The following is a 20,065-nucleotide window of genomic DNA, read 5'->3' on the forward strand; positions in this document are numbered from 1 at the left end:
AATGCTTTTTCTGCATCTATTGATATAATCATGTGGGTTTGGTCTTTCCTTTTGTTTATGTGATGTATTATGTTTATGGATTTGCAAATATTGAACCATCCTTGCACCCCTGGGATGAACCCACTTGATCATGGGGGATGATCTTTTTAATGTATTGCTGGATGCAGTTTGCCAATATTTTGTGGAGGATTTTAGCATCTATGTTCATTAGAGATATTAGCTTGTAATTTTCTTTCTTGGTTTTGTCTTTATTTGGTTTTGGGATTAGGATGATATTGGCCTCATAAAAAGAGTTTGGGAGTCTTCTCTCTTCTTGGGTTTTTTGGAATAGTCTGAAAAGGGCAGGGGTTAACTCTTCCTTAAAAGTTTTATAAAATTCTCCTGTGAACCCCTCCAGTCCAGGGCTTTTCTGTGCTGGGAGATTTTTGATTACCGCTTCAATTTCACCAGCTGTTATAGGTCTGTTCAGGCTTTCTCCTTCTTCATTCAGTGTTGGAAGGTTATATTTTTCTAGGAATTTGTCCATTTCCTCCAGGTTTTCAAATTTCTTGGTGTATAATTGTTCATAGTAATTTCTTAAAGTCCTTTGTATTTCTGTAGTATCAGTTGTTATTTCTCCTCTTTCATTTCTGATATTATTTATTTGGGTCCTTTTCCTTTTTTTCTTGATGAGTCTGCTTAAAGGCTTGGTGATTTTGTTTATCTTTTCTTTTCTTTTTTTCTTTTTTTTTACATTTTATTTATTTTTTTTTCATTTTTTTAAAATTTATTTACTTTTTAAATACATTTGTCTCTGCCTCCCGCCCACCTCTTTCCCTTGCCTCTTCCCACCTTCCCTCCCTCAGCTCTTCCCCTTTGGTTTTGTCCATGAGTCCTTGCTAAATGTTCCTTGACTTTCCTTGTTTATCTTTTCAAAGAACCATCTCCTGGATTGGTTGATCCTTTGAATTGCTCTTTTAGTCTCAATGTCATTCAGTTCTGCTCTGATCTTGATTATTTCCTTCCTTCTACTCACTCTGGGCTTTGTTTGTTGTTGTTTCGCCAGTTCTTGAAGCTGAGGGTTAGGCCGTTTATTTGAAATGTTTCTATCTTTTTTAGGTAAGCCTGTATTGCTATGAACTTCCCTCTCAGGACTGCCTTCACTGTGTCCCATAGGTTTTGGATTGTTGTGTGTTCATTATCATTTGTTTCCAGAAACTTTTTTATTTCTTCTTTGATCTCCTTATTGACTCATTCATTTTTTAATAGTGTACCATTCAGTCTCCATGAGTTTGAATGTTTTTTGGTTTTTCCCTTGAGGTTGGTTTCTAGTTTTAGACCCTTGTGGTCCAAGAAAATGCTCGTTATGATTTCAATCTTCCTGAATTTGTTGAGGCTTGTTTTGTGTCCTATCATGTGGTCTATCTTAAAAATATTCCATGTGCATTTGAAAAGAATGTGTATTTTGCTTCTTGGGATGAAAGGTTCTATATATGTCAGTTAAGTCCATTTGACCTAATGCATCATTCAGTTCTACAATATCCTTTTGAAGTTTTGTTTGGAAGATCTATCCGTTGTTGATAGTGGGGTGTTAAGATCCCCTAATATCAGCATGTTACTGTCTATATCTTTCTTGTAGTCCTCCAATATTTTCCTTATATATTGGGGTTATATTTTGTGTTTCCTAAACTGTACTTTCTGATTCTGGAACATCAAATGAGGCTTTAGCTAATGCATCACACAATTGTCAACCCACAGTAGCAAGCCCTGAGCAAAATTTCGTCTTCCCAGCTTCTGTACTTCCTATAGATCTCCTCTTACTCTGTGTCATTTGGCTTGGTTTTGAACCTCTGCTTGTCTTGACATTTTAACTTTTTTTGTGTGTGACTTTTTTTAAATTTATTGATTCTTTATAAATGGCTTTACTGTGACTTTGTATCATCCATGCTGTCACTAGTGGGGACCTCTCACTTCTTCCAGTTTGAATTTAGCCCTGTGGATCCCAAACTATCCCTAAACCCATGATCATCCCCTAGTTAGGGCCTATCCATCCCTGCATCCATTGCTTGTGAGGGAAACATTCAGATACCTCTTTACTTATGCCACCTGATTGGTGTATTTTACTTAACACTTAATTTTTTGTAAAGGATTATCTTGATTTATTTCTAGTGTTTTCAGTGGTCTAGCTGTTTGTAGTTTTCTTAGTGGTTGCTCAAGATATTAAAATATGTTTTATGTAACTTATCACAGCCTACTTATTTTGGGGTTTTATTATTTCAAAGGAAGTGTGGAAATTTTACTTCTATGTATACTTTTTCACCACCCCCATACTTCTTCAGCATAATAGACTTGAGTATTTCTCCTACACACATTGAATACCATATCAGGTGGTGTTATCATTTTTTCTTTGATCATCAAATCTTTTAAGATTCTTGAGAAGGAGGATAGCTTCTTGTATTTTCCCTATTTCTACCCAGTACTTATTTATTTATTTTCCAAAGTCCCAAATATTTTTCTATGAACATTTCCTTCCTGTTTATAGAACTTCCTTTAGCCATTCTTTAATGACAGATTTGCTAGTGGCATATTGTCTTTGTTGTTCTTCATCTTAGAAAGTCTTTATTCTGAAAGATAATTTCATCAGATGTTGAATTGGGTTTATTTTTGTTCACCACTTGAAAAATGTGCCTAGAAAGGGTTGAAAAGAAGTATTCAAAGTCATGAAAGGCAAGGACCTACATTCAAGATTATTCTATCCAGCAAAGCTATTGTTTAGATAGGAAGGGCAGATAAAGTGCTTCCCAGATAAGGTAAAGTTAAAGGAGTTCATCATCACCAAGCCCCTTATTATATGAAATGTTAAAGGGACTTATTTAAGAAAAAGAAGAAGATCAGAAACTATGAACAGTAAAGTGACAACAAACTAACAACTATCAACAAATTGAATCTAAAAAACAAAAACTAAAACTAAAAAAACAACTAGAACAGGAACAGAACCACAGAAATGGAGATCACATGGAGGGTTATCAGTGGGGAGGAGGAGCGGGAGGTGGAGAATGGGGGAAAACTGTACAGGAAATAAGAAGCATAATTCGTAGACACAAAATAGATAGAGGGAGGTTTAAAATAGTATAGGAGAGGGAGAAGCCAAAGAACTTACATGTACAACCCACAGACATGAACTAACGGTGGGTGGTGGGGAATAATGAGGGGAGGGGAGATGCAGGCAGAAGGGGATAAAGAGGAGAAAAAAATTGAGACAACTGTAATAGCATAATCAATAAAATATACTTAAAAATAAATAAAATATTATAAAGCACAGACTAAAAAAGAAAAGAAAAATTTTATGTCACATTTTTCTCTGGCTTGTATGGTTTCAGGTGAGAGATACACTCAAATTGGTGTTCTTATTCAAATTGGTGTTCTTTAGTAAGTAATACATAATTTCTTTTGCTGTTTTAACGTTTTTTTCTTGATGTTGGTTTTCTGATGTGTCTTATTCTGGATTTCTGTGGGTTTACTCTATCTAGGGTTTGCTCAACACAACTCTATGCCAAGAAACACATACACTCATGCATGTACATGCACAGATATTAAAAAGAGAGAACTCAGCTCTAGAATATTGAGTTTAAAGACATTGTAGGATTTTTGTAAGTCATACAAGTGAACATTTGTAAGTCATACAAGTGAATAAAGCCTCAAAAATTAGTCACCTATAAATTTAAAACTAATCCAAGTGAAACAATAATTGCATCTTTACTACTCATATTATAAATGAGTCTTTAAATGTATAATTAAATCCTAATATTGATTTAACAAGTTACAGGTACATTGAGAAAATTAAGCTGTAAATGAGTGATTTGAGGCTAATGTTCAATTAAAAGATTTCAATAATCTAGTGAATTCCTTTAAAAATGACATTTTTTGGAATGTGTCAATATTTATTTTTTGAAATGACTTTCAAAAGAAAATTGAAAAATAATGTCTTTACATATAGTTGTTTGAATTTTAAAGACCACAAATTCAAGTATACAAAATGAGAAGTTTGTTTTATGTATCTAATAGAATTTTACTTGGTTTTTTGTACAGCATGTCTTCTTTTAGTGGAAAATCATCTATTGTCTCAAAGAAAACCCATGACTTCTAATGTTTTCTGATTAAATATTTAATCAGTTCAGTAATTTCTACCTCCACCTTTTTCTTTGATTTTTTCCAGAGGGTGGTCTAAACTCACTATCAGGTAATAAATTTCATACTCAAAGAAGTAATGGAACAGAGATTGAAGACACGATTATTTACAGAGCTATGGGCAAAGTTAAGGGATGTCAGTAAGGGATTGCAAAGAGGAAGTTGTTACTACTTTATGCCTAAAGAGCCAACAGGAAGGACAATATCTGAAGCCCGGGGAAAATGAATCCCCATACGTCATAGAGAGAAAGGTAGCCACTTCCAAAATTTGTCTTTGCAGGAACAGGTGGAGTAGGGTGAAGTATGAAGATGTTAAGTGAAATATATAAATAAATTGCCTCACCTATTATTTCTTTCTGACTCTTATATCTTGTCGTGTTTCATATTGTCCAAATCCAACCGTGATTTTGCTGGCCCAAATGAGGCAGCTCATACACCAAGCCGCTAGGTTTGAAGTAAGGCAGGAAAAAAAAGGTCTGGAAGGATAAATGGGGAAGATCAGTCAAAGGCTCACATATTCTCATATAAAGAAAAGGCTGCTCATCTTTTCATCAAAAAGTGTCTTCCTAGATTCTACTGTGGTGCATAATTCTCACTGATTTTTAATCATGAACTCTTATTTTAATTGCTCAAAATTTGGGGTCTGTGCTATCAATATGAACATTTAGACATTGTGTTCACCCCAACAATATAGTCCTTAGTTATCTCTGTCTTCTAGGGGTAAAGATAAAAAAAAAACATTAAATTTCTTACAAAAAGACTTGGAAAGCAGTAAGGATCTCTTCTGCAAATTCATGTCCTGGCATTTACTCTTGGAACTTGCTCCTTTCTGTCTTCAATATTAAAAAAAAAATTAATCATCAAACCTTCTGAAATTAGGTTCCTCTTGAACTATTAGTCTTCTGTCATCTATTCCTAGACATAATAGGCAGCTTGGGGAGTAAAAAACAGTGGAACAGGGTCAGGTCATCCTTTGTGGCCTTCAAAATTATCTAATTTTCTTTCAAAAATTTCATCTACTTTATACTATATAGCTGTATCTTGTTTTAAACAAGAAATTTCTCTTATATCATTGGTAATTTTCCCTTGATTTTTATGGTATAAACTCTTTGTTTTGAAGAAAAATAAAACTAGAAAACTGTGATGAAACATCAAAACTTCTTTCAAATAGGTCAGCTATTGAACTTCAAAAATCCCTTGATTTGAGACTATAGTATGAACTATGAGTTTTTAAAATAATCTCTTAAGAAACTTGGCTGACTACTTTGCTTTCAGTTGTGATCCCCAATACCCTACTGCCAATGGCCCAAGCAAGAGATGCCACTAAGTTAATGGGTAGGAAATCATAGTAGCAAGAAAAAAATCATGAAAAGAAAATCAAATATGTTATTATTTATTGTTGTACATATATACTACAGCAAATAGATTTATTTTAGGAAGCTTTATCATTAGAAATGCAGAATGGCATACACGTTGGAATCTACAGTGTCAAAGTGCTTAAAGTTATGCTTCTGTTTTACTAAGTGATGATTCTGTAATAATAGAAGCTATTTGAGTATGCTATCATTTTACTTGTAAACCAGTATTGCACATTTAAAAATGAACTAATAATAGTATCAGCATACATCTTCTGTCTAAATATTGCAAAAAACATACTCATATGACATAAATCTTATCAGCCCACTAAATTCAGCAGAGATTTGGAACACTACAAAAATAATGTTTTTATAGTTTTACCTCTTCTGAGATCAATGCTACATTTTACTATGTTTAATGTGTTTGTCCAGAGAAATGTCAGAAATCACAGATTTTAACTAACCATAATTATAGAAACATAAGTTAGAACTGTATTTGTGAAAAATATTGTGGAGAATTTAAATATTCTTTTCAAATTACCTTTCTCAGCAAGGTAAACAAAAGAAAGTTAAAACATGTTTCCAATCTGATGCCCACAGGAGCACCACCAACACAGTGCATCATGGTAAACAGAACCATAAAGTACATAATTCTTATGATTACACTATTCATTTTCTCTTCCTTGTTACCTTAGCTACAGATTTTTTCCTATAATTATTGACAGTTAATGAGAAGTAATAAGTTTCAAATAATTTAACAGTTTGACTTACCTGTATTTCAAATGTAACACTTTGACTACTTAAGCCCCAAAGTGTGATGGCAATAGTTTGACTACTACAAATATGCTGTTACAAATATAATAGATTAACTGTTAAGAATTTAAACTATGAGGATTATTATTTTCTCAATCTTATGCAAAATGCTATAAAAACACAGCTTTAGCAACTCCACCTATTTTGACTACCAACCATAAGGCTGTGCTATTTAGAAATTCTGGAAAAGATATGGAATTCTAAATAAAATTTTTAAAATTAAATTGTCATGCATTTTTACTAAATAGTAACCTGTCTTATTATTCCCTAATAGATTTATATATTTATTATATATTATATATTATAATTATAATTAGAAATATTTGGCTATTTTTAATCAGCTATGGGTGGTATTATAAAATAAATTTAAGTGGCACCTAATTTAAACATTCAAAACAGTCCACCAAAGCCCTGATTGGGTGGACCAGTTGGTTGGAGCATCATCCTGAACACCAAAATTTTGCAGATTCGATTCCCAATCAGGGCACATACTTAAGTTGTGGGTTTGATCCCAGTCAGGACTCATACAGGAGGTGACTGATGGATGTTTCTCTCTCACATCAATGTTTTTGTTTTGTTCTCTCTCCCTTCTTCCCTCTCTAAAATCAATAAAACATATCCTTGAGTGAGGATTAAAAATAAACAATAAATTTAAAAAAATAGTTCACTGAAGGATAATCTACAATACAATATGTAAAGCCTAATTTTTAAAACAACACCTATGCCCCCACCCGTGCCACAAGAAAAGAGAAATAAAAGCATGAGAAACAATTTGGCTTCATTTAGACATTCACAGATGACTTTATAGACATACTGGTAGGCACAATGTTGAAAAATCAATCCACTGGATTTAGAAACAATAGTAAGATAAAATAAGAAAACTATACATGTCAGAGTTAATATCTGAAGTTAAAGAAAAATATTTACCAAATATCACAGTATATCTTTTAATGGCTATTTTTAACATTAAGAGTATTAACATTAAGAAAACCTTTTCTCTTTGAACATTTAATTAAATATTTGATAGAGAAAAATAAGTTTTGTGTTCTATAAAAATTAAAGGACTTATGAATATATCATCCTCCCCTGCAAAAGCTCAAATTTTCGGTGGTCTCAGCAGAAAGTAAACAGTTCACAATTTAAACAGAATTTATAGTATTGTAAAATTTTACAGAATTCTTTTATTATCATATTTTAATAACAAAGATTACGATGACAGAACTGAATGTTCAGAATATACAAATATTTCTGTAAAACTGTATTAATTGTCCTTACCATTTAATAGAGGTAAAATCTATGAATATACAATGACAGTAATAAAGAAAAACTACATTGAAAGTAATTCTATTTTAGCTTTCAAACAACATGGATTATACTATTACTAAACATTAAAGAAATGTGGCACTATGAGCAGTAAGAGCCACAGATGATTTTGGCAGTTATGCCAGCCAAGGAGGCTGACACTGGAATATGCTGGAGTTTATCTCCATACCAGCCATCCATCTTAAAAGACTGGAAACAATGTAGGGCTTAAAACTCAGTCAATGTCTCTATTCTTGAAATTGGTAGACCATAAATGACACATTTAAGAAATTCTTGTCCTGGCTGGTGTGGCTCAGTGGATTGAGTGTCAGCCTGTGAGCCAGAAGTTTGCTGATTCCCTGGGTTCAAGGAATATGCCTGGGTTGCAGGCCAGGTCCTCAGTAGTAGAAACACGAGAGGCAACCCCACATTGATGTTTCTCTCCCTCTCTTTTCCCTGCCTTCCCCTCTCTCAAAAAATTAATAAATAAATTCTTTAAAAAATATTTTTTTAAATAAGAAATTCTTTTCACCTGCTCTCAAGAAATTTTCTTGTGTCACTGGAAATCCTTAGGAGAGTTGAATCATAGATTCTCTGGATATTCCTACACCAATCTGTTTAACCGGAACTTGAAACTTATCTTCAACAATTAAAACATAATTTTGTGCATTAACAGGTAGTTTTTAAAACATCTTTGCATTTGATTTGTCCTTGTTTCATCATGGAAGATTCTTCAACTTTATTAAGACCTCTTGGTTTGCTGGGAAATGAGGTACAATTTTACCACCTACCTTGTAAGCAACTCCAACTTTGATTTCTGTAAACATGTCCAAAATATCTGATTTGGTAAGTGCCAACATGGTAAATCCATTAGTAAAATGAGGATATTTAAGCAAAACGAGGTCCAACCAGCCATACCATCTTTTCCTTCTAGTAGTTACACCAAACTCTCCACCCTTTGTTTGTAATAATTCCCCAATTTCATAGTCTTGTTCTGTAGGAGAAGCCAACAATACCAACTCTAGTTCTGTAAGCTTTCACAACTGCATACACTTCTTCAACATTTTAAGGGGGCATACTCAATCTGGTACAAACACCTCCAACTATACAGTTTGAAGAGTTTACAAAAAGATATAGGAAACTCTAAACAATACAGTGTCTTACGATGATTTATTTTCATTTACCTTTTTTCTTTTATCTGTTGTTGATTTTTTTGTTTATAATTTGCCTGCTTTTTAATTATGCTCCATTATTTGTCATCAAAGCATTATTACCATTTTATACTCTCAATACTTATTTTGACTTGCTTATATTTGCAGTTTTCTTGTTTACCATTTAAAAAAAAAATTTGTGTTCCAGGTCTTCTTCTGAGAAACATCCATTCGGATTGCTTCAAGGAAGGTATGTGCTATCTACCCTTGTTTTTTTCTGTTTGTTTGTTTGGTTTTGTTGTTGTTTTGTCATTTTTAATGAAAGTTTCATGATTTATATATATGCATATGTATAGTCATGAAATGTAGGTTTGAATGTGGGCTATATCTAATAACTTTTCTAACTAATAAAATACAGTAAAAATGATATAATATCACTTCCAATATTAGATTTACCAAAAGTTTCTGGCATGAGTTGTGAGCCCTACATTGTTTCCAGTCTTTTAAGATGGATGGCTGGTGTGGAGATAAACTTTGGCATATTTCAGTGTCAGCCCCTTGGCTGGCATAATTGCTGAAAGCATCTGTTGCTCCTGCTACCATTGACAGACACTAGTTGTACTTACCTAACTATAATTTCTGTACAATTTCTCTGGCTTACAAGAACACAATGTTCAAGATGAGTCAAAATTTGTGTGACTCTATCTAGATGCTCTTACTTCTTTTGCTAATAAATAACTTAAGGTGAGTGTATAATCTAGCCTAGCCAATGAGATGTGAAGGAAGTACTAGGTGTATATGTGATAAAAATTGTCTCTGATCTTAATGAAAAAGCACCTTTAAAAGAAAAGATTACAAAATGTCTACTTTACCATGAAAGGAGTGAGCCAAAAGAAACATTCTGAAATTGGATAATCATGAAGGTCACAGAACATATGTCCTTGATGCTGATGCTGATCCACTGAATTAAAAACCCTGAAACTAACTTGGAATTTTGCTGTAAGATAGTCAGTTGTGTCTTTTACCACTTTCAACCCAAATCATCCTAGCTAATACAAATGCTAGTTGATGTAAGGTCAGGCTGCTATCTCAATAATCTCTACCAGAACCTCATCCTTTTTCTCCCATCTCTTTAGAAATTTACATCATAGCCACAGGTGACTCAAACATGTTTCCAGAATGACAACCTATGAGTTTTGGTTGCTCCTTTCTTTATCTCTGGATCCCAGGGCATTTAATGTGTCTTACCAGTGATCCTATACATCTATCTCTGAATGGACCTAAAAATGCTTTTAGACCCATATTAGGCTTCAAAATATCAGGAATATCTGTATTATTTCCATTTCTATCTGCAGACTTTCATACCATCTATTCATCTCCTCTATTCACTTCTTTCAATCTGGTAAAGAAAATGCTTCTCTCTTTAGGTGCTTGACTAAGAAAGAATGATGGCCTGCTTTAGAGATCCTGAGATTCATACTGGCCTAATTATAGAGTTTTACTACATGGCACTCATCCTTACAAAGTGCATAGATGTTTTGAGAATGAGGCACATAGCTGGATTTAGTAGACTCAAGTTCGGCTTTACCGTACACTCAAACAATAGCTATCAGTCCTGACTGGTGTGGCTCAGGGGATTGAGTGCTGGTCTGCAAACCAAAGGGTTGCTGGTTCAATTCCCAGTCCAGGCACATGCCTGGGTTGCAGGCCAGATCTCCAGTAGGTGCATGAAAGGCAAACACACATTGATGTTTCTCTCCCTATCTTTCTCCCTCCCTTCCTCTCTCTCTAAAAATAAATAAATAAAATACTTAAAAAAACCCCAATAACTAACACTTGTTAAACTCTTGTCCCTGCTTTTGGACATAGTCCACCTTGATAAATTCATTATTCTCGCAAACATTTTCTCTCAGGGCTGCAGTTGGTTACTTCCTAGAATCAGGTTACCATATGGCCTTCTTCTCCATTAGACATGACTGTATAGATTTGTATTCCTACTAAGGATCATGAAAACTTTTCTCATGAAGGTTCAAAGTACCAGAAGCTTAAAATATATTTCTTGACTACTGTCCATGTGTTCAGGTATTACTTGCCCAATGTTTATTTAATACCACTCTTGGAGGTCCTGCCTTTGTGAACATGCAATGAATTATCAAATCAACCAAAAGATTTAAACAAGATTAAAAAATATCAAATCTATGTTTTAAACACATCACTTTGGTATAAGTATACATATAACAATAATTATAAAGACAGACTGGAGGAAGAGGGATAACTTAGATTGTTGCCATAATCAAGGGGAGAAATAATTATAGCCTGAATTAAAGCTAGAACAACAGGAGATGCAGCAGAGATCTAGCCTGTGAGAAAGTTTTATTATCAAATTACATATGGGTCATGAAAATAAGAGGGAAATCCAGAATGGTCCCATTCACCTAAATTTGCTATTTCTCTCATCACCAAATAATTATGTTTTATTAAGAGATGACGTGAGTTTAAGGTGCCATATAGACATAAAGTTGACCTCATTAACCCAAGGTACACTGCGTAAGACCAAAAGAAATTATAGCTACACTGAGGGATTCAGCTTGGGGCTCTAAATAAAACCATGCAATGAAACTAAATGAGCATAATGCATTCTGCCTGGCCTTTCTAATCCATTTGGTTCTTCAAAGGGATATTTATTTGTGAAGGAATGCTAACATATATTATAGTACAAGCACTTACTGGCAGCACATACGTATGTTCTCTTAACCTATAAATAATGAGAGAAAATAAACGAAGTTGTGGAAGCAATGAAAATATGAAGAATTTATACACAAGGCTCATGTGGATTTTGCAAGTCATATAGATTTCCAGTGGACATGAAAATCTTCCAAAACTACTTCAGAATGTGATATTTTTGGCTTTCACAAACAGGAGGTATAACTTTGCAGAAGAAAAAAAGGCATTTTTTTCCTAGAGCTGTGCACTGAAACAAGCAATTACATCAGTTAGAAAATACAAGGGGCATAGAAATTTTAGACCTTCCACTTGCTCATTATGTTGTATTTGTAGAGTCACCTCCAGGTGCTTGTCTCAGTCATGTTGTAGTTCTGGTTCAGTCTCGTTTCTTAAAGAAAATTGCCTACTAATCTAAGTGTTTATAATTCTTGCTATTTATAATTCCTCTAGCACAATGTCATCTTTAAAAAACAAATCCTTGTGCTTTCTCACAGCAGAATATGAGAAATACTTAGAAAATGGAAATTAATAGCTGGTTGGATTTTTATAATCATTCTTTCACTCTCAACTTTTGCTGATGGTAGACTCTAAAATGCACTAAAAGATTTTTTAGTTGCAAAGAAGGTCATCTTACAGGCTATTCTATCATCTCCAACAGGTTTACCAGTGAGCTTATTATTCCTCCTCCTTGAGTCATGACACTTTTATTTAATCATTCTGAAAATTCCTTTGTCATAAGGTGAAGCTGAAAGAGGTTTTGTAATATGCCCCTGAATTTGACCATTTGGGACTGAGAGGTTGTTTTGCCATTCTTGTGCACAGAAATGAATCAGACTCTTTGAAAACAACAATGCATTCACTAATGTGCTCATTAAAACCTTGGCATGGAATGCCTTTGAACTGTGATATTTCCACACACATGTAGTGGTACTGCTTTATATTCAGTAAGTTCTGTAATTATTACTCTACTCAATGTTATTTATGCACATTTCCCATTCTCAGAAATGTACAACTTTTCTTTCCATAGTACTTGTCAGAATTTTAGAGGACAGTCAAGAATCTACTTGGACTTTCCCTGGCGATGAAAAGGAAACTAGCCTAAAGGGAGGTGTGAAGCTATATTCTCCTTTGAGCAAATCCCTGTAGAATGAGGAGTGGTGATTGGCAGTAGCTGACTAGGCAACTTGCGTTCTTTCAGTCCTTGTTTTCAAAATGCACAAATTCCTGAGCTGAATGAAAACACCAAGTATTTCATAAATGCCAAAAGTTCCCATTGTGATGGGAATTGACATTTGAGCAATAAGCTGACTGCTCTCCCCACACCCCTCCAAGAAAACATATTATGTTTCTACCATTTGTGAAATGCACCTGTGGAATTCTGTGTTGCTAAGTTTGTGCCTCTGGACTTTGACTGCTAGCTGCCCTATTGCCCTTTAGTATCACAAGTGACAGAGAAAAAAAATCTTTTTCTTTCTCTCATTAGTACATTAGGTATGCATGGCATTCTGCTTCTGGACTTTGGAGAAGTTCTATTTTGAGGAACAATCATACCAGCCTTCATTGGCTAAAGCTAATGAAAAGAACCCCAGGAAGGCCATCGGTAGCACCTCTTTCCTCTACACCTCCAGTTGCTCTGGCAAATGGCTGGGCAAAAACCATGATCTCACCAGAAGATTCTGCCTTGGAACTATCAGAAAAAGTAGTGCCATTGTCATCACTATTCAAATCACCATTCAGACACCAAGGTTGGAGCAATGACTCTATCTTCATTGTATAAATGCATTCATTCACCTTTGGTGGCAGTTCATAACTCCTGTGCACATGAATAAAGGCTGTGCTCTTGGCTCAAACAGTAACCAAATTTTAAGGTAAAGGATAAATTAAGATGTGTAATGAAGTATTGGATTTTTTTTCTGAAATCTAAATGAGATCATAAATAACAGACCAAATGCAATGGCTTAGAACTTAAAGATAAATGACCATACAGAGATCTGGATTTGCAATTAGATTCAGATAAGCATGTCGAAATTTTGTCCTTCAGTGTATTCAAAACTGTGGTCAGTCTGGCACTGGTCAATTTTTTCACTTCAGTAACTCTTCACATTGTGTGTGCGTGTGTGTTTGTTTTATAGCTAAATTATTGGCCAGAAGAATAATAGTTTGTTATTGATCAATCTGACAGCCCATGATGTAAATTACAGCTCCCTCTATTATGCTGATGGTACATGGGGCAATGGTGAGTTCCCCCACTTATGTTTCATTAAAATGTGAAAATGGCCCAGGCTGGTGTGGCTCAGTGAATTGAGTGCCGGCCTTCGAACCAAGGGCACGGGTTCAATTCGCAGTCAGGGCACATGCCTGGGTTGAGGGTCAGGTCCCTGGTAGGGGGCATGCAAGAGGCAACCACACATTGATGTTTCTCTCCCTTTTTCTCCTTCCCTTCCTCTCTCTCTAAAAATAAGTAAGAATATATTTTTTAAAATGTGAAAATAGAGATATAAGTGTTTCCTCCAGGAGTTAAGTGAAAAGCATTGTGTAATTAATCAAACTGTGTTGTGCAAACCCTCCTTAAAAGCCAAAATAATATCCATAATATAAAAACTAATTAATGAAGCAGTTTAAGTACAAAATGACAAATCAAAATATTTCATAATAGCCTTGCCTGTTAGCCAAGACCTCCATTTTAAAACTACACCAGGACTGCATGTGGTAAGTATAACACTGGCCCTCCCCCACAAAATGTGTCCATCCTCTAAGCCCTAGCGACTAGGAATATGTTATTCCATGTGGCAAATAAGACTTTAAGATGTGATCCTGAATACAGGCCTTTGAGACGATCCTGAAATGGGGAGATTATTTTGTATTATCCAATTGGCCTAAATTTATCCCATGAATCCTTCAAAGTGGAGAACCTACCCTAGCTGGGTGAGAATGATGACGAGGAAAGAAAGAGCATAGATTCAAGCATAAAAAGGACTGGACCATTGTGACGGCTTTGAAGATAGAGAAAGGAGACCATCCATCCAGCATTCCCGGTGCAATATGGGAGTGGCTCTCTGCTGACGGCCAGCAAGAAAATTGGGATCACAGTATTATCCCTGAAAGAAACTGAATTGTACCAAGAACCCAAGTAATCAACATGGGAGATACCAAAAGCCTAGAGCCTCCAGTAAGGAATGGATTCCTGCTGCCACCTTGATTTTAGCCCAGTAAATTATGTATTGGACTTCTAGCTTACAGAACTATAAAAAAATAAATATGTATTGTTCAAGTCACTGTTGCAGCCTATTACAGCAGCAAAAGGGAATTTTATGCTACAGTACAAAAATATGCATTTTATAAGAATGTATAAAAATAAAGAGATATATTTAAAAACGTAAATAGTTGAGATAGCTTGGTGTATATTTTATATCTATCTATCTGTCTATCTATGTATCATTATATCTATCATCTACCTATCTAATAACATATTAAAATTGTTGCTTTTCTTGGTGGGTAGAAAAATGGTAAAGGGAATTAGGACAAAAGGAAATCAAAATTAAAATAAAACAAAAGAGGAGTCTCACTCACATCAATGTGAATCATGAACTGACTTATATAGTTAATACAGCCCTCTGTACATGAAATCCAGAAAAACATAAGTAGAAGGAAATGAAAGAAAATAAGTTTCAAATTTTAAGAAATGTAACCCATAACAGTTAATTTTGGTGTGTTGTATATAGCACAATGAATGAAAGGTAGTGACAATTAGAACAGAGAAATTAATCTCAGCTGCTTTCATACTTTCTCCCATATCCAATTGTACTAAATATTTTGGGGGTTTGAAAATCCAAATTTATCAAAAATGTCCCAGAATAAAGAAGTTCTTAGAATACATCCTATCTTAACTTATTTTAATTTTTTTCTTTTTTAGTTTTATTTATTTATTTTTAGAGAGAAGGGAGGGAGAAAGAGAGGGAAACATCAATATGTGATTGCCTCTCATGCACCCCCTACTGGATATCTGGCCTGCAACCCAGGCATGTGTCCTGACTGGGAATCGAACTGGCTACCCTTTGGTTTGCAGGCCGGCACTCAGTCCACTGAGCCACACCAGCCAGGGCTATTCTTCTTTTAAAGTGTGTCAGTCTGTGAATTCTTTCCTGCCACCAAAAGACCTCCATCTTTCCACAGTCCAGACTTAGTGCTTAAGTTCTACACCATGGTTCCAAGCAGTTCAGCTTCCAGGCATGAGACAATGTGTCATGGGAAGAGACAGGAAGATATAGTAGAGAGGGAGCTTTAGAGTCTCACTGCCTTCGTTTAAATCCCAGGTCTACTAGTGATTAATTGTATGTCCTTGGAAAAATGATTTAATTTCAGTGTATTTGTAAAATGAATACATTATTTTATTTATCTTACATGGTTATTTTGAAGTTTGAATATTTTTTGTTAAAAAAATTAGCATCTGACATAATAATCCTTAACTATATGTTAGTTATCATAATTCATTATTTTAATTATAAACACTCATAACATTTAGTGAATCAAAAGCTCTGTAGTTAATAAGACCAGCACTCTTTAGGAGACAATATAAGGTAGATTAATTGCAGTGTTATTCAAGTTGTGTTCCACTATTTGTCAGTCTGCAAATTTATTGTTATCAGTTTGTGATTAGTTCAGAAACTGAAAGTGTTTAGAAATTTGTATAACAATATAGCATAATACTCTACTAAATAAAAAATTAACACTTGCATTTAGTTTGTTATTTTATTTCAATTTTCTATTGATTCATTTTATTATAGATTTTTAAAAAGAATTGGTCTACAGTGAATTGGAACTTAAAATAAGAAACGACAGTAACACTGGTGTTTTAACACATATAGTATAAGAAGCAGTGGTCTATATTTACTCATTTTTTAAGTGATTTATCAGATACTTCAAAACACTTTAAAAATTCTCTCAGGATGTACAGAACCTACACTTTTCTCTAGTTATTGCACACGAACATAGATGTCTTCAAAAATGAATTCTGGGAATTTATGAATTATAATAGATGAATGATGTTTGAATTTATGATGACCATTTATTAATTCTTTATATTGACTGTTGAAATTTTTTATTTTATTTTCTATTATACATCATAAACATTCCTGAGTATAAACGTTTTTACAAGCCCATAATTATTTCTTGAAGATAGGTTTCTAAGAGTAAAATTAGGAATTTAGATTTTTGAAGCTTTGCTATATGTTGACAAATTTCTTCCTGAAACAGCGGTATTCATTTATAATTTCTTAAGCAGTGCTTACAGGTGTGTCAATATTTTTCTTGTCTGCTTTTTCCTGATTATTCATAGATTATTATGAGTAAATAGGTAAAATTTTTCAAAAATTTGATATCATTTATTTTATGGATCAATTTTTCTTCTGCAATTATAAGTATCTTCAAAAGTTCATTAGTGTTTTTAATTTCCTCTTTTGTTAATTAAGTAAACTACACATCAGTAAATGCATCTGCCCTGCTTAGAGTTCCTGTAAGTAACAACCAAGAAACTGCAAAATTATCTCCTAATATGAAACATGTCCCGAGATCACTCAAATAATTGGTAGTTGATTGGACTTTTTTGAATATCTAGACATACAAACCCCAGAAAATATTCGAACACAGTAGTCCCTTCACCAAAAAAAGATGATAAAATTTTACTTGAGGTAGTTATTTTTTTAATTATCTTAGTTCCATTTGCATGTTATAAATATATATTTCCAGTTTGTTGGTTTTTACTTTTGCTTGTCACTTTTAAAGAAGCTATTAATATTGTTAAAATGAATATATTTCCTTTTAGATTTCTGCCTTCAATTATAATAATTCAAAATGATTTTTATGTCTTACATTTTTTTTAATACTCATGGACATGCTTATTGATTTTTAGAGAGAGAAGCAGAGAGAGGGAGAAAAACATTGATGTGAGATAGAAACATCAATCAGTTGTCTCTTGTACACACTCCAGCTGGGGACCATACCCACAACCTAGACATGTACCCTGACCAGGAACCAAACCCAAGATCTTTGGGTTTACAGGCCGATGCTCCAATCAACTAAACTACACTGGCCAAGGCTCATGCATTACATTTATTTGTGTTTTTACCAATACTGTATCCTATCTAATTTAGTTATTCACATACTTATTGTTGGGGAAAACCCCAAAATTCTAAAATCAGGATCAATTCTGAAGAATTAACTCATAGCCGTATTCCAATTCATAAGAGCTTTAATAGAAGAAATTTACATACACGGGAAAAGTAGCTGCTCCCAGTGGTGACAGGCTGGGGGGTGGGGGTGGTTGCGGGGGCGGAGCCACAGCCTTCCCAGGACAGGATCCCTTTTTATAGGGGTAAATAGTAAAACCACATAATGGATAATCATATAGACAACCAGAAAGAACAACGGATTCCTAAGTTAAAAGATAGCATCTGACAGTTATCACATGATATACATTCATTAACCTCCATCTTGGTGGCATGACATTTGTCTTTGGGTTCATTCAGGTTTTCTGGGTAGTGAGACAAGTCTAAGGCTACAAAGAGTAAAACGGTCATTGAGAGTTAAACAGAGTCCAACATTTCCTAGATGCCTTTGCTGCCGGAGGCATATTGCATTTTTCTAAAGTGAGTTCCCCTATACTTATAATTTTTAATACAAACAGCCCTTTCCTTGCAAAGTAATATGGGCTACAAAAATGGTCATGCATTATGTAACAATGTAAAGCATTTCTGATAATCAGTGGAAAATTTAGGATTTTTCTGTGACCTTTAAAATTTGTCACCAGTGAGTCATTTGTTAACTTCAAAAGTTCATTTAACCTCCAGAATGTAATCTTTAACTTTAAAGCATGTAATGATTATAAAGTGTAAAAACGTGCTTGTTAAAGGAAAACAAGAATAAAAATTACTTTCCTTTCTCAAAAAAATTGTTGTCAAAACATTAAAAAGTATGTTACTGTTGGTTATAAATGTATAGATATATGGAAAAATTAGTAACATTAATATTTAATTAGTACACAGTAATTTAAAACATTAGAGACATTGCAAATTAATGCATTATTTATTTGCAAAAAGAAACTTATCAAGAACAATTTGAACAGCATTTTCCTTTTCTTCTCCTGTATAAGTAACTGTATGAAATGAGTATCTTTTGTGTGCTCTGGAGAATTGCTCCTTTCAAAGTTTGGATCAGGTTCCAACATTTTATCCTTCGTGCTTTGAATGTTATGAAATACGTCTGAGAGTTTCTTTAATGTGAAGTTTTTGTTGGCATCAGTTCCTCTGAGACATCATCCTTTCATCACAACTACTTTACTCAAGTACATCAACAAGTCCACCTTCACTAGTTTACTATGCGCATGCTTAGAATCTCTTGAATGGTGCCAGTGTCAACATAGCCACCCTCAGTTCTTTCTTCTGTAAGTCTATTTACTTTAGATTTGAATTTCACTTCCCAATGCTACCATTTCTTTTCCCCTTATTTCTCTCCTCTTTTTCTTCCCCTTTCTCCTTTTCTTTTTACTACACTTTTATCTTTGTTGACCATATTTCTCTTTCAAGTATACATTTTTTGTAAAATGTCACATGGATTTACCACTGGGAGACAAGAAAGCAACACAGTTACAATGCATACCTTGCTGTGTGTGTGGATTTTTTAACAGTTGCTCACAAATCTACCACCAGCACACTTTGAAACAAGTGACCCATTTTGTCATGGACCATGACATAAACCTATTATTAACTTAATGATTTGTGGACTGACGAGCTTGTAGTTGAGTTTGTACTACGATGAAATCACTTAAAATTCTTATACTATGATAACTGAAACTTACATTGTGTTGTTAGGGGACTGATGTAACTTAACTAAGTAAATCATTGTTACTAAAATGTGTGCATTCATAATGCAAAAGCAAGGACTGCTTGTACTTAATCCATTAATACATCGGAATCTGACCAACCTAATTTGCAGAGAGACTTATGTGAATTGGAAAAAGGTGTCCCCAAACCACCATGAATACTATCTTTTAGGCCACATACCAGAAAGGATAGTATTATACACAGTACCACCGACCTAGCCACAAGTTGCAGCACCTGTTGGGTCTACAGCCACAACTCATCTTAAGAACTACTTTAGCTCTGGCTGGTGTGGCTCAGTGGACTGAGCACCAGCCTTTAATCCAAAGGGCCATTGGTTTGGTTCCCAGTCAGGGCACATGCCTGGGTTGTGGGCCAGGTCCCCAGTTTGGGGGCACATGAGAAGCAACTACATATTGACATTTCTCTCCCTCTCTGTCTGCATCATTTCCGCTCTCTCTAAAAATAATACATTTTTTTACAGAGACACTTTAGCTAGCCCATGTGTATTCCTTCATTTCTGGGCAGAGATGACAGTGGCTTTCTTCTTAGGCACATCCTTGCTAGGGGGCACCACCTCCAGAAGCATATGTCACACATAATGCCAGCTCAACTAGCTGACATTACATACATTCTCTTGTGTCTCTTTCCTTCATTTGAAGCTGGCTAAGAATTAAAA

At 34.4% G+C, this 20,065-nt stretch overlaps 1 pseudogene; it reads right to left on the bottom strand.

The window, feature by feature from the left end:
• Positions 1–8,206: 8,206 nt before the first annotated feature.
• Positions 8,207–20,065, bottom strand: part of LOC129061772 (adenylosuccinate synthetase isozyme 2-like) — a 41,632-nt pseudogene continuing 29,773 nt past the window's right edge.

Source organism: Pteronotus mesoamericanus, unplaced genomic scaffold (genome assembly GCF_021234165.1).
Source record: "Pteronotus mesoamericanus isolate MK-2021 breed Mesoamerican mustached bat unplaced genomic scaffold, CSHL_Meso_final scaffold_651, whole genome shotgun sequence".
Taxonomy (NCBI): domain Eukaryota; kingdom Metazoa; phylum Chordata; class Mammalia; order Chiroptera; family Mormoopidae; genus Pteronotus; species Pteronotus mesoamericanus.